The following is a 12,956-nucleotide window of genomic DNA, read 5'->3' as shown; positions in this document are numbered from 1 at the left end:
TCGTCCGTTTCTAAAGAAAATTAGCAGTATTTTCTTCATATTGGTTGCTCGATCTCTGAAGCTTGGAACTGCCATGCCATTCGAAGGCGGTATTCTATTTCTTTCGTTTGCCGATTTTTCCCTTAATGTATTTTTTTACTATCTCCATAGCAGAAAGTTTAATCAAGTATTCAGCCAATGAGAACACTTCAGCTATCCGATAGCTGACTAAGAAGCCTCAGTTACCTTTTGATTCTCTGTTTTGTGGTTTTTGTTTTAAAACTGTTTTCGATGTTTTGTTACTGGGTGTATAGGTAGTTTTAGAAAGGGCACTCTACAGCCTTGTACAGTAGAATAACGGAATTATCACCGGTACAATGGGCTAATACTTTGGCGACCAAGCCCGAGTATAAATCGGGCCGCAATGTTGTGCTCAAAACATCGCGCCCAAGTATAGATCGGGCAGCAATATTCTCGAGGCACGAGCCATCTATCGTTATGAAACAGGACTCAATTCATATGAGGACAATGTACGGACGTCTTGCTACCTGGTTGTTGAGAGGTTATGCCTCCTGATGTCAATTTCTAGAATTGCTTTGAAAGAAACAGTGGTGAACGTAAAAGCTCTTGTCATGACTACCAGAAAATGTGTGCTCACGTTGTCATGAGTTTCGTGCGTATAGGCAGTTTGCTTAATTCTGCTACATATATGTCACTTCTGTTGAGTGGACAAGAAATTTTTTAAGCTCAAGAAGAAGAAGTCAGTGATTCAGAACCTGAGCGAGTAATGACTCAGTGGGAACAGGATGAAGGTATTCATATTCAGGTACGGTGCAGTCTGCTAAAGTTTTCATCGCTAATATTGTTGCTACAGATGTTACTGCTGTAATTACGTTTCAGTTAAGTTTTATTTGTCTTAATCTCATCTCTTTTATAGATGAATCTCATAATAAAGAAGCATACAAGACGGATTTCCAAGATTTGGTTGGTGAAGACGAGACAATTCACTGGCCAGACGTGCATGAAAGAAACAAATTGATAGTGCCGTGAACCCGACATACCTCTCTGCACGCCAGGATGCTTCACAATTTTCCATTCAAAAGCCAGTTACATCTGAAACTGTTCAAGAACTCACCTCGCACTTATTCTTGGGAGGATAATTACCATTTTTGCCCTCATTATTCTAGAGCTTGTAATCTATCAAAGAACTAAAATAAATACGAAAATTAAACCTTGAACCTTGGTCTGTTTTAGTATGTATAGCCCTTTAAGATATATTAAACAAAAAAGTGCCAGTAACGTTTCAAAAGACACCATAAGTGGCTGGTTTTCTGAGGAATAATATTTCCAAGTGGCTTGTCCTCAGGGTTTCGAAGTATTATATCCACCGAAACATAGAATCAAAGCATTGCATGTGAATTGCTTCACGGCCAGAAGGTTAATTTTTGTTTTCTTTTATTCATATTAGATTAGCAGATCTGCAGCCAATCACCTTTTTCGTATATTTTGACCAGTATAGTCGATTTCAAGCTAATTAACCTTCATTAAGTGGCACCACTTTCGACTACTCTTGAAGTGTTCAGAGTTCACGTTGTATTCTGTTGTGGCAAATAATGGCATTTAGAATGCTTGGCACAACGAAACACAACTTGGTCCCAAACAGCATGTAACAGTAACTGACATTAGCAGGCGCCACCTATCGCTAAACACCCTTCGAATAATATCAGATAATCACACAACCATCGCACACGTCGATGAGTGGCTCTCTATCAATGGGCTGGAGATCTCGGCTGAGAAATCAGCAGTCGTTCTCTTCTCAAGTCGACGACAGCTCGCACTGAAGATCACATTACCTGTGGCAAGTACACTTTCCAAATAAAATCTCACGTTCGATTTCTGGGGATGATTTTTGACTCTCGGTTAAGCTGGGCGCTCCACATCCGATCCACCGTTACCAAGTGTGAAGAAGGTTTATATGTAACCAGATCAATCACTCGTGTCTGGTGGGGAGCGCACCAGAGTGTTTTACTCACCATGTACCGAGGGATAATTCGATCTCGATTAGACTATGGCTGTCAATTCTACCACACTGCGTCAAAGATTCATCTCTCCAAATTAGATACTCTTCAATATAGAGCCAGTCGTACCTGTCTTGGAGCCATGCGATCGACGCCCACCAACGCCCTTTTAATAGAAGCAGGCGAGATGCCCTTGAACATTAGGCGCCAAATGTTATCGGACAAATTCTACATTCAAGGCATGGCCATTATGGGCAATTCCGTCTATCAAAGTAGAGACTGCATTTATCGACTGTGGATTGCATCCCACAGAAGGAATAAAGTGCCAGCCATTTGTGCCAGCTTTGACACTTGGTCACCTGTCATACATTCTATACGGCGTTCAGCGCATCTACCTGTTTTTGAATATGATCTTCAAACACCCTGCTCCCAGATCCCAGTCCATTATTTAAGTACGACCTGACTGGACAGTGCTAATGTCAACGTTGGCTTCAATCGTCTCGTTCAAGCACAATGGCCGGGTTTTCTCTGTGTATATACCGATGGCTCCAAAATTCCGCAAGAAGAGTTCACAGGATGCGCGAAACTGCCCTCAGATCCAGATCCGCAAAACCTTCAAACTGCCTACGAGCACTTCTATTTTTACGGCGGAGACAGTGGCAGTTTTGGAAGCGTTAAGTTTGTCTCTAGCACTTCCTTCCCCAAGATATTGATAGTATCTGACTCGCAACGCGTTCTTAAAAACATTCAGTACAATCGATGGAACAAAACAACCAATAGTTATATCTTGGATGTGATATCTGAATATATTCGCAGCACACGCACGGGCCGGACGATCCATTTGTTGTGGGTACCTTCCCACTCTGGTATCCTCTATAGTGATGAAGTTGATGCATTAGCCAAACAAGCGGCAACCTTACGCACCGTCCTGGATCTGCACCTTCCTTATACAGACTACTTAGGTGAAGTCAAGGATCACGCAAGACAACAATGGCAGGAAATGTGGAACGTTTCTCAACAGAAAAAAGGCGGTTATTACGCAGTGCTACAACCTCGGATTCCCTCACAGCCGTCGTTCATGAGGACACATCTGGACCGATCCACGATTTCTACCATCATAAGACTCCGCTGTGCTACAGAAGAATACTGAAGATAAGATGGATAGATCACGTAACTAATGAGGAGGTATTGAATAGGATTGGGGAGAAGAGAAGTTTGTGGCACAACTTGACTAGAAGAAGGGATCGGTTGGTAGGACATGTTTTGAGGCATCAAGGGATCACAAATTTAGCGTTGGAGGGCAGCGTGGAGGGTAAAAATCGTAGAGGGAGACCGAGAGATGAGTACACTAAGCAGATTCAAAAGGATGTAGGTTGCAGTAGGTACTGGGAGATGAAGCAGCTTGCACAGGATAGAGTAGCATGGAGAGCTGCATCAAACCAGTCCCAGGACTGAAGACAACAACAACAACAAGACTCCGCTTCAATCATGCCTCTTTCCCACAACATCTACATCGGATCAACGTTCACAGTTCACCAGCATGTGAGTGTAACCCTGAGTCGGAAGCTGATGTCAACCACATCTTATTTATGTGCCCCAAATTTGACCGTGAACGGTTGGTCTTTCTGAAGACATTGCTGAGTATGGGCTACCATCTTCCTGAATCAGCTTCTTCTCTTTTGTGTACTAAAGACGTTCGTCTATATAAAGTGATAGTTAACTTCATCAAGAGTACTGGTTACAATCTGTAGGTTTTAATGGTGTACGTAAATTATGTCTTGCTGATGAAGGTATTTCAGAATTGGTGTGAATTGTAAGCCAAGACACTTTTAATTATTTTCCAATTCAATTCAATTTTTAAAACATTATGTACAAAACTGTAACAGTTAAGCTTTTTATTCTTGTAAATATGCATTTCTGTATTTGTTTATTCAATTATGTGTACATTGTCACTATGTGTTGCCGATGGCTAAATTGAGTACACACTCAAAGGCCAAATAAACAAAAAAAAGAAAAAACACAACTCAAAGATACAAGAAGTTGCGGTACTTTCCTTGTTGATACACAACTGCATAGTGATAATTAGAGTATCCTTAGACATTTGCAAACAAACACCAATATGGATGTCATAGCAATTGACCCCTCCCTGTAGAACAAGATGTGCAAGCCACATCAAGATGATGATGTGTATATCATTGGCAGCTTAAGTGAAGTGGTTAGAAGAGAAAGCTAAATTAAAAACATTTCTATTCAAGAAATTTTTGGCAGTTTAAGTGAATCTATCGTCAAATCCTAAAACTTCGCCCCTTTTTTTCATTTTTATGTACGGGGTGGTCAGAAACAGGGTAGATCGTACTGAGAAACGATTGTTAACAAAAAATTTGAAACTTTGCGTCGTTTCCGAGTTAATTAGCATTGAAGTCAGTCAGTCACGTCATTGCGCACGCAGATTCAGGTAGTCCGCTAGATAACAGTTCTCATAACGTAGAAGATAGCCTACGAGACTGCTCAGCCTTTTGTTAGTGCTCGATCCTGCTACTGTACCATGTCCAATTTTTGTATAGCTCTATTGTTCAGTCTTAGGAAACCAAACGAACATGGCTAGCGGCCCTATCTGGCGGTCACTTGAATTTACGCGCAACGGCCCGATTTGGCCAACTTCAATGCTAATTAGTTCCGAAATGACTCAACGTATCGAATTTTTTTGGTTAACAATCATTTCTCAGCACAGTCTACCCAATAATACCTTTACAAGCTTTTCGGACTGTTTCTGACCACCATACGGGTTACGACTGTTATTGTATGCATTTTTACATGCGTACTAATAGCTAAAATAGCCAATATTACACCAATGACGAAGTTGCTCTCCATTTAGCGGCCCCTAGATGCCGTAGGAACTTAAATGCTATTCCATGGGATTTCTTTTCCCAGGAGATGTTTTTAGATGCATTACACCTATACACTACCCTATAGTGTGTAGTGAAGCATACGTTCACTCAGGTCCAGGTAAACCGACATATTTTGCTATAATTTCTCTTTGCTATCATAAAAAATTGGAGGGAATTTTCAGAGCCAATAATTATTGAGGTATAGAGATATGATGTCCTCTCCCTGCCGGCCGGTGTGGCCGTGCGGTTCTAAGCGCTTCAGTTTGGAACCGCGTGACCGCTACGGTCGCAGGTTCGAATCCTGCCTCGGGCATGGATGTGTGTGATGTTCATAGGTTAGTTAGGTTTAAGTAGTTCTAAGTTCTAGGGGACTTATGACCTCAGATGTTAAGTCCCATAGTGCTCAGAGCCATTTGAACCATTTGAATCCTCCCTCTCATATTTAATGTTTGCTGCAAATCCCTCTTACTTCCTCTGTATAATGCTTTTCCTAATTTCCTCGTGGCGCTCTTCTCTTGTGTGTGTGTGTGTGTGTGTGTGTGTGTGTGTGTGTGTGTGTGTGTGTGTGTGGATGTGTGGTTGTGTAGTCATGTGACTTTGAGGCAGGTATCAATACAGATGGGTCAAAATATTATAACCACCTGTTTTACAGCGTGATGGCCTATCTTTTGTATCCAATACAGCAGCGATTCTGCATGGCATGGTTTGGAGAAATCCTTGGGAATTTTCAAGCTCCCCTCACGTCATTCGACAGAATTAACTATAATTCAAATAACTGCAGAATCCCACTCAGTGATATGTGTTTTTTGGAGAGTGACACTTATCCCACAACAGGAGGAAATTAGTGGTTGTAGTTTTGACAGGCGACAGTAATATCCACGAAATATAAATTACACCATGCTTTACACCCGTCACAGAAAACGCTTTGGTGGCAGGGAGACTGAAGTCATGGTACCAGCCACAAATACTTCCCCATATCACACACATCCCAGTCACCTATACAAGTGCAGGGAACTCCGCGAATTACTTGTCGCATTCAGCTGTAATATTAAGAAATTAGTTATAGTTTTTATGTTTGATGCATTTTTGATACGAAATTTAACTGAGTACATTGTTGTTGTTGTTGTTGTGGTCTTCAGTCCTGAGACTGGTTTGATGCAGCTCTCCATGCTAAGCTATCTTGTGCAAGCTTCTTCATCTCCCGGTACCCACTGCAACCTACATCCTTCTGAATCTCCTTAGTGTGTTCATCTCTTGGTCTCCCTCTACGATTTTTACCCTCCACGCTGCCCTCCAATGCTAAATTTGTGAAACCTTGATGCCTCAGAACATGTCCTACCAACCGGTCCCTTCTTCTTGTCAAGTTGTGCCACAAACTTCTCTTCTCCCCAATTCTATTCAATACCTCTTCATTAGTTATGTGATCTACCCATCTAATCTTCAGCATTCTTCTGTAGCACCACATTTCGAAAGCTTCTATTCTCTTCTTGTCCAAGCTATTTATCGTCCATGCTTCACATCCACATGGCTACACTCCATACAAATACTTTCAGAAACGGCTTCCTGATACTTAAATCTATACTCGATGTTAACAAATTTCTTTTCTTCAGAAACGTTTTCCTTGCCATTGCCAGTCAATATTTTATATCCTCTCTACTTCGACCATCATCAGTTATTTTGCTCCCCAAATAGCAAAACTCCTTTACTACTTTAAGTGTCTCATTTCCTAATCTAATTCCCGCAGCATTACCCGACTTAATTCGACTACATTCCATTATCCTCGTTTTGTTTTTGTTGATATTCATCTTATATCCTTTTTTCAAGACATTGTCCATTCCGCTCAACTGCTCTTCCAAGTCCTTTGCTGTCTCTGACAGAATTACGATGTCATCGGCGAGCCTCAAAGTTTAATACCTACTCCGAATTTTTCTTTTGTTTCCTTCACTGCTTGCTCAGTATACAGATTGAATAACATCGGGGAGAGACTACAGTCCTATCTCACTCCCTTCCCAACCACTGCTTCCCTTTCATGTCCCTCGACTCTTATGACTGCCATCTGGTTTCTGTACAAATTGTAAATAGCCTTTCGCTCCCTGTATTTTACCCCTGCCACCTTCAGAATTTGAAAGAACGTATTCCAGTCAGCATTGTCAAAACCTTTATCTAAGTCTACAAATGCTAGAAACGTAGGTTTGCCCTTCCTTAATCTAGCTTCTAAGATAAGTCGTAGGGTTAGTATTGCCTCACGTGTTGCAACATTTCTACGGAATCCAAACTGATCTTCCCCGAGGTCGGCTTCTACTAGTTTTTCCATTCGTCTGTAAAGAATTTGCGTTAGTATGTTGCAGCTGTGACTTATTAAACTGATAGTTTGGTAATTTTCACATCTGTCACCACCTGCTTTCTTTGGGATTGGAATTATTATATTCTTCTTGAAGTCTGAGGGTATTTCGCCTGTCTCATACATCTTGCTCACCAGATGGTAGAGTTTTGTCAGGACTGGCTCTCCCAAGGCCGTCAGTAGTTCCAATGGAATGTTGTCTACTCCGGGGGTCTTGTTTCGACTCAGGTCTTTCAGTACTCTGTCAAACTCTTCACGCAGTATCTTATCTCCCATTTCATCTTCATCTACATCCTCTTCCATTTCCATAATACTGTCCTCACGTACATCGCCCTTGTTTACACCCTCTATATACTCCTTCAACCTTTCTGCTTTCCCTTCTTTGCTTAGAACTGGGTTTGCATCTGAGCTCTTAATATTCATACAAGTGGTCCTCTTTTCTCCAAAGATCTCTTTAACTTTCCTGTAGGCAGTATTAGGCAGTATCTATCTTATACAATAATTTTTACCACTATCAGAAAATTTTTGCGTTATATGAAATCAGAGTTTTTTTCTAAATAACAAATATATGTTAAACAAAAACTGTAAATATTTCTATGTGTCAGAGGAACATCGTCACCACAGACCAGTTCCCTTAACTCCAGATGCTTCAGGATAGCGATGGAGAGGGTGCACACATGTTGAGAAAGCACTTAGGGCAATAACAACTACATGAAGACCAACGCCACACTGGAAATGTATTTTGCAACCAGGTTGGACTTCAGGAGGACAACGCACAGCATGGACATTTCATATCTCATGACACTGCTACACAACGGAAGAGTGTGGGGAGAATCATAATACGACGAGACGACAATGGAGGTACAAAAAATTACTAAGATTTACAAACTCATCAAGTAACATTTGGAAAGATAGTCTGATCCTATAAATCCTATATCACTCCTACACTAAAATTCACATATTCCTAGCCCAAGAAGAACAGAAGAATGCAAGAAAGAAGAGAAGAACAGAAGATGCAAGATGAAGAAGGGCAGAAGACAGCAAGATACCTTTCTCTCCTACCCTACAAAGCAAATTGCTAGAAACGTCTTTCCATGAACTTTGAGGCATAGCAACTACTACAACCACCTCTCCAGAAATAAACCTTGAATCGTCAAACAAATACAAGCGAACGGCAAACGAAATATTAAGTAGTACAAACCAACATTATCTACAAATAAATTCAACAAAATGAACAGTATTCTCCCTACCACATCATCAAATTGCCATACCGGACCAGGTGTGAAGTACCAAGACGTCACAGCACAATAATGCAGGAACCACAGGGTAAAGGGTACATCTCAGATTAATCCGTTGCACAGAACGACAGAATAACACCCACATGCTCACAACAGTATAAAACCAGTGCATGTAAACCACAGCGCATTACTTTGCTACCGAACCGCAAAGCGATAATGCTTGCAAACTACGAGTTTCTAAATCATTTGGCTTGAAACCTAGCAATGACGTCCTCATTCAATATAGCCAGTCCAGTAGAGTATAATGAGCGAATTATACGTCAGGACTACTTTCCTCATAAACCTTATACTTTAACCATACTTAACAAGAATGATGAAATTAGGATTGTCAACCAGCACCAATACGCGCTGACACTTCCATGCTAGAGTTTTATATATTTGGAGCGGTTATTCAAGAAAACCGATGGCAACGTTACAATAAGATCCAAGCTTACATATAACGCTTTAGCATTTCGGTTCCAAGAGATACGCTATGAACTCAACGGATCTGAGATCGACCGTACATGCAATGTTGGCATAGCATGAACCCTTAAAACATACATCCCTGCATCACCCACAGATTTGCATGGTTTAGAAAATGTGGGATGATTCATAGACGATTCAGAGGATTGAACAGTTGCAGAGTACAAGAAATTTACTTCATGCATACCTCTAAAAATGTTTATGTGGTACTTTGAGGACATGAGACAGATTATTATGAACGCTAAACAGGAACTCATTTTGGTGTGGAGTGCGGCGGATAATAACTCATACATTCAAGGAGCTCAAGAAGAGAATATTATCACAATCAGCAAGATAACATGGAAAATGCCTCACATCAGTGTACCAGACGAGGAGCGTTTGAAGCTTTTAAAAACCCTGAATTCCGATACATTTCTATCACTGACATTTCGCTTGCGGGAGGTTTTCGAGTTACCGACTGCGAGCAGACAAACATGGGCTATTAAAACCTCCTCGCAGCTAGAGACACCTAGGTTCATCATACTCGCATTTCAGACTGATAGAAGAGGTAATATTGCAAATGATACCACCGTGTTTGACAACTGCAAGTTAACTAATGCCAAAGTCTACCTGAATTCAGAATTCTACCCATATGACAATTTATATCTGCAGTGAAATGAAAATGTATACAGTCAGCATATGACACATGAGCAAGGTTTCGTGTTTCTTACTATGAAATTACTGAAGGGGAGGGAGGAGTGTGTCTACTCAGTCCACGGAAGTTCAAGGAGCTTTCACCAATCATTGTAATAGACTGCTCGAAACAGAACAAGATAATTAATTCTGGACCTATAGATGTGCGAACTGAATTTTAATCTTCGACGAATTTGCCAGAACACACTGTCATGTATGCTCTAGTTCTCCATGACTGTGTTATCAACTACTGCCCACTCACCAGTGTTGTGCAACGAGCTGTATAAATGAACAGGTGCTGCACCATACCTAGAGCATTTCACAATGGCGTCTCAAGGTGTGAACAGCATTGCAGACGCTCAGGGTTTCTATTATCGAGGGCGTAGACAGTTCATATTTAAAGATGTTGTGTTTGTAGCGTACACAGAAGATGGAGCAATAATAGAGACATTCTCAGCAAACATTGCATCACTGAGGTCTTTCAAGCATGTGAAATGTGCTAAGACATGGGAGAGTGCAAAGTGGTTAACACATTTCTACCATGATATTCGCTGGGATGATCCTGGCATACCCTATATGGATATGTTGAAGGCGTTTAAATTATTCCATCACACGGATAGCATCATCTACGTGAAAGGGAAGGAGAAGATCTCATGGATGTGTAGAATCTTTTAAGTTTGCTGCTATTCAAGACCTGGACTTCTATGGGTGTCCTTCTCTCCATTGACTCAAGAGGAAGAAGAAGAAGATGTGTGAAAATAATGTTGCTGTGTCTGCTTATGAAAATGTAAAATTACTTTTAAGTTGGATAAGAAATAAATTAATGTTTACCTCACAACCTCTGTGTTCTTTTTTTCAACCCTGTTCATGCTTTGACAGTGCACAGTTTTTTAAGCACATGCTATGTCTGTCGTTTTCTTCGAGCACAGGAGATATAATTTTAGACATGTCTGCTATATATCATTGGAAGTGGAAACGATCACGTGCCTCCTGCTCCCATAACTCAATTCGTGCTGCATGATAGGCATAATTCCATGTAAACGTTTTATATATTTTGTTATCTTCTATCTTAAACTTCACTTTCTTAACAACACTCATCTTCAGTAACACTAATGTCATTTGAGACACGCAAAGCCCTTATATCTATATGCATACATAACGCAATAGGGGATAGGGTTTTTTGTAAATAACAACAACAAAGATGAATGGTGACCAATTTTTTTCTTAGTTTATTCAGTTCACACAAACACAATATAGTTCTTGAGGTACAATATAGTATTCTTGAGGTATACACTGACTCTGCTATTCCAAAGCAGAAATAACTTACACGCTACAACTGGTAACACTGGTAGGATTTTTTAAATAAATATACGCTAAAAACAAATGCAGAGATACTTTCTTTACTACAACTAAATTCCACAGCCCCAGTAACATAGTTTTACAATAAGTCTGATGGACTGTGCACACTCAGAATCTAACTTCAATAGTTCCCAATAGCAAAGGTTTTTACAATAACATTTCTGATGGACTGTGAGCTATATAACTATTCTGACTTGGATGGCTACAGAATGAGCAAAACTTAAAAGCTTTTCTATTTAGAAGACACACGTGGTGCGTATATATATATATATATATATATATATATATATATATATATATATATATATATATATGCTACACATACATTTTGTATGAACAAATATATCAATATATAATTTTTTTTCTATTTTTGTCTTTTTTAATATTTTTTGTTTATGTTTATTCTTTCTTTCACACACAATGATGTGCATGTGTATATAAATTTTGTTTTTATACTTACTTTTCCACACATTCTGTCTCTGTGTATGTATACACATGTACATAGTACACAAAAATATATACACAACACACAGACACATACACACACACACACACACACACACACACACACACACACACACACACACACACACACACAAAATTACTTACACTATGATAAAAGGGTCATACCACTACTCTGCAGACTCTCTCTCTCTCTCTCTCTCTCTCTCTCTCTCTCTCTCTTTCTCTCTCTCATTCTCATTCTCATTCTCTCACACACTCGCTCAATCACAATTCCCCATCCCTTCTCATTACAAGTGAGTAGTGTGAGTATGGGGCAGTTTCGATCCCATCATCACAAATGGCCCCTTTATCATCATGAGGCGACAGATTGATTTTAGACTGCAGCACAGTGTACACCTCGTGTCCTCTCGATCGAATACTGGCCTGCCATACCATATGTGGTGGCCGTGGTGCAGCACCATGAACACCACTGCACAGGCACCTCAAAAATGGAAATGAGCATACGGCATTGTGGGCTGGGAATACCCCATTTGGGGAAGTTCGGCCACTGAGGATAAATATTTATTGCATTCGACGCCACATTGGGCGACTTGAGCGTCGGACATGGGGGTGAAATGATGAAGACGACAACACAACACCCAGTCTGTGAGCGGAGAAAATCTCCTGCCACAGCCAGGAAGCGAACCTGGGCCCCTTGGCATACTTTCCGCCACGCTAACCACTCAGCTAACGGGGGCAGCTACAGGCACCGCAAGTAGTCTTCGATAGAGAGGGCTCTCGATGCCATAGGATGCACACCCTTAGCCCACCTCTGGGTGGCACCTTTCAATTTGCGAATGCATACATTTTTAAGCGTAGACCTATAAACTCCACAATTGGCAATCCATTCGCCTCTTCCTTCATAAGACTCATAACCTTCTTGTTCTGTGGAATAACACCATAAGGATGATCGGCTGTATATGAGGACGTGTCGAATTCATTACCGTGGCGCGTAATTACTTCATATGGATCGCAGTTCTTCACACAATAGATGAAGCTATCGGTATTCGTATAAAGTAATTTACGCTCTGCGAAACGAGTTTTTGCAAACTTATAATGAAAGAGGTACATGTGGAGTTAGGACAGGTCTAGTATGCACATCCCCACAAAAATGGGTTTCGTAAATTCTACTGCAGTCTTCGCTATCTCCACAGCAACGAAGTTCTTATTGAATACATTGACCTGCTTAAAATTTGATCTGGCAATACATTTTCTTACGTCATAACGCCTGTCCCATTTGGATCTAATAAAAATTTCACGTCGTCCCCTCAAATGCTCCATTGTTTTATCGAAAATTTAATTATTCATTAATTTATAAAACTCTTTCTCAAAGTCACACATCACGGAAGCTCTCTGTCTCGCATTCAAATCAATATACTCCTTCAACCAGGGGGACTTCTTGAAGGAGACAGCCCAGGTGATTCTAACTAGCCCA

This window comes from Schistocerca gregaria, chromosome 6, assembly GCF_023897955.1.
Source record: "Schistocerca gregaria isolate iqSchGreg1 chromosome 6, iqSchGreg1.2, whole genome shotgun sequence".
In the NCBI taxonomy this organism is placed as follows: Eukaryota; Metazoa; Arthropoda; class Insecta; order Orthoptera; family Acrididae; genus Schistocerca; species Schistocerca gregaria.
The sequence above is the reverse complement of the archived record's forward strand: the minus strand, read 5'-3'. Positions refer to the sequence as shown.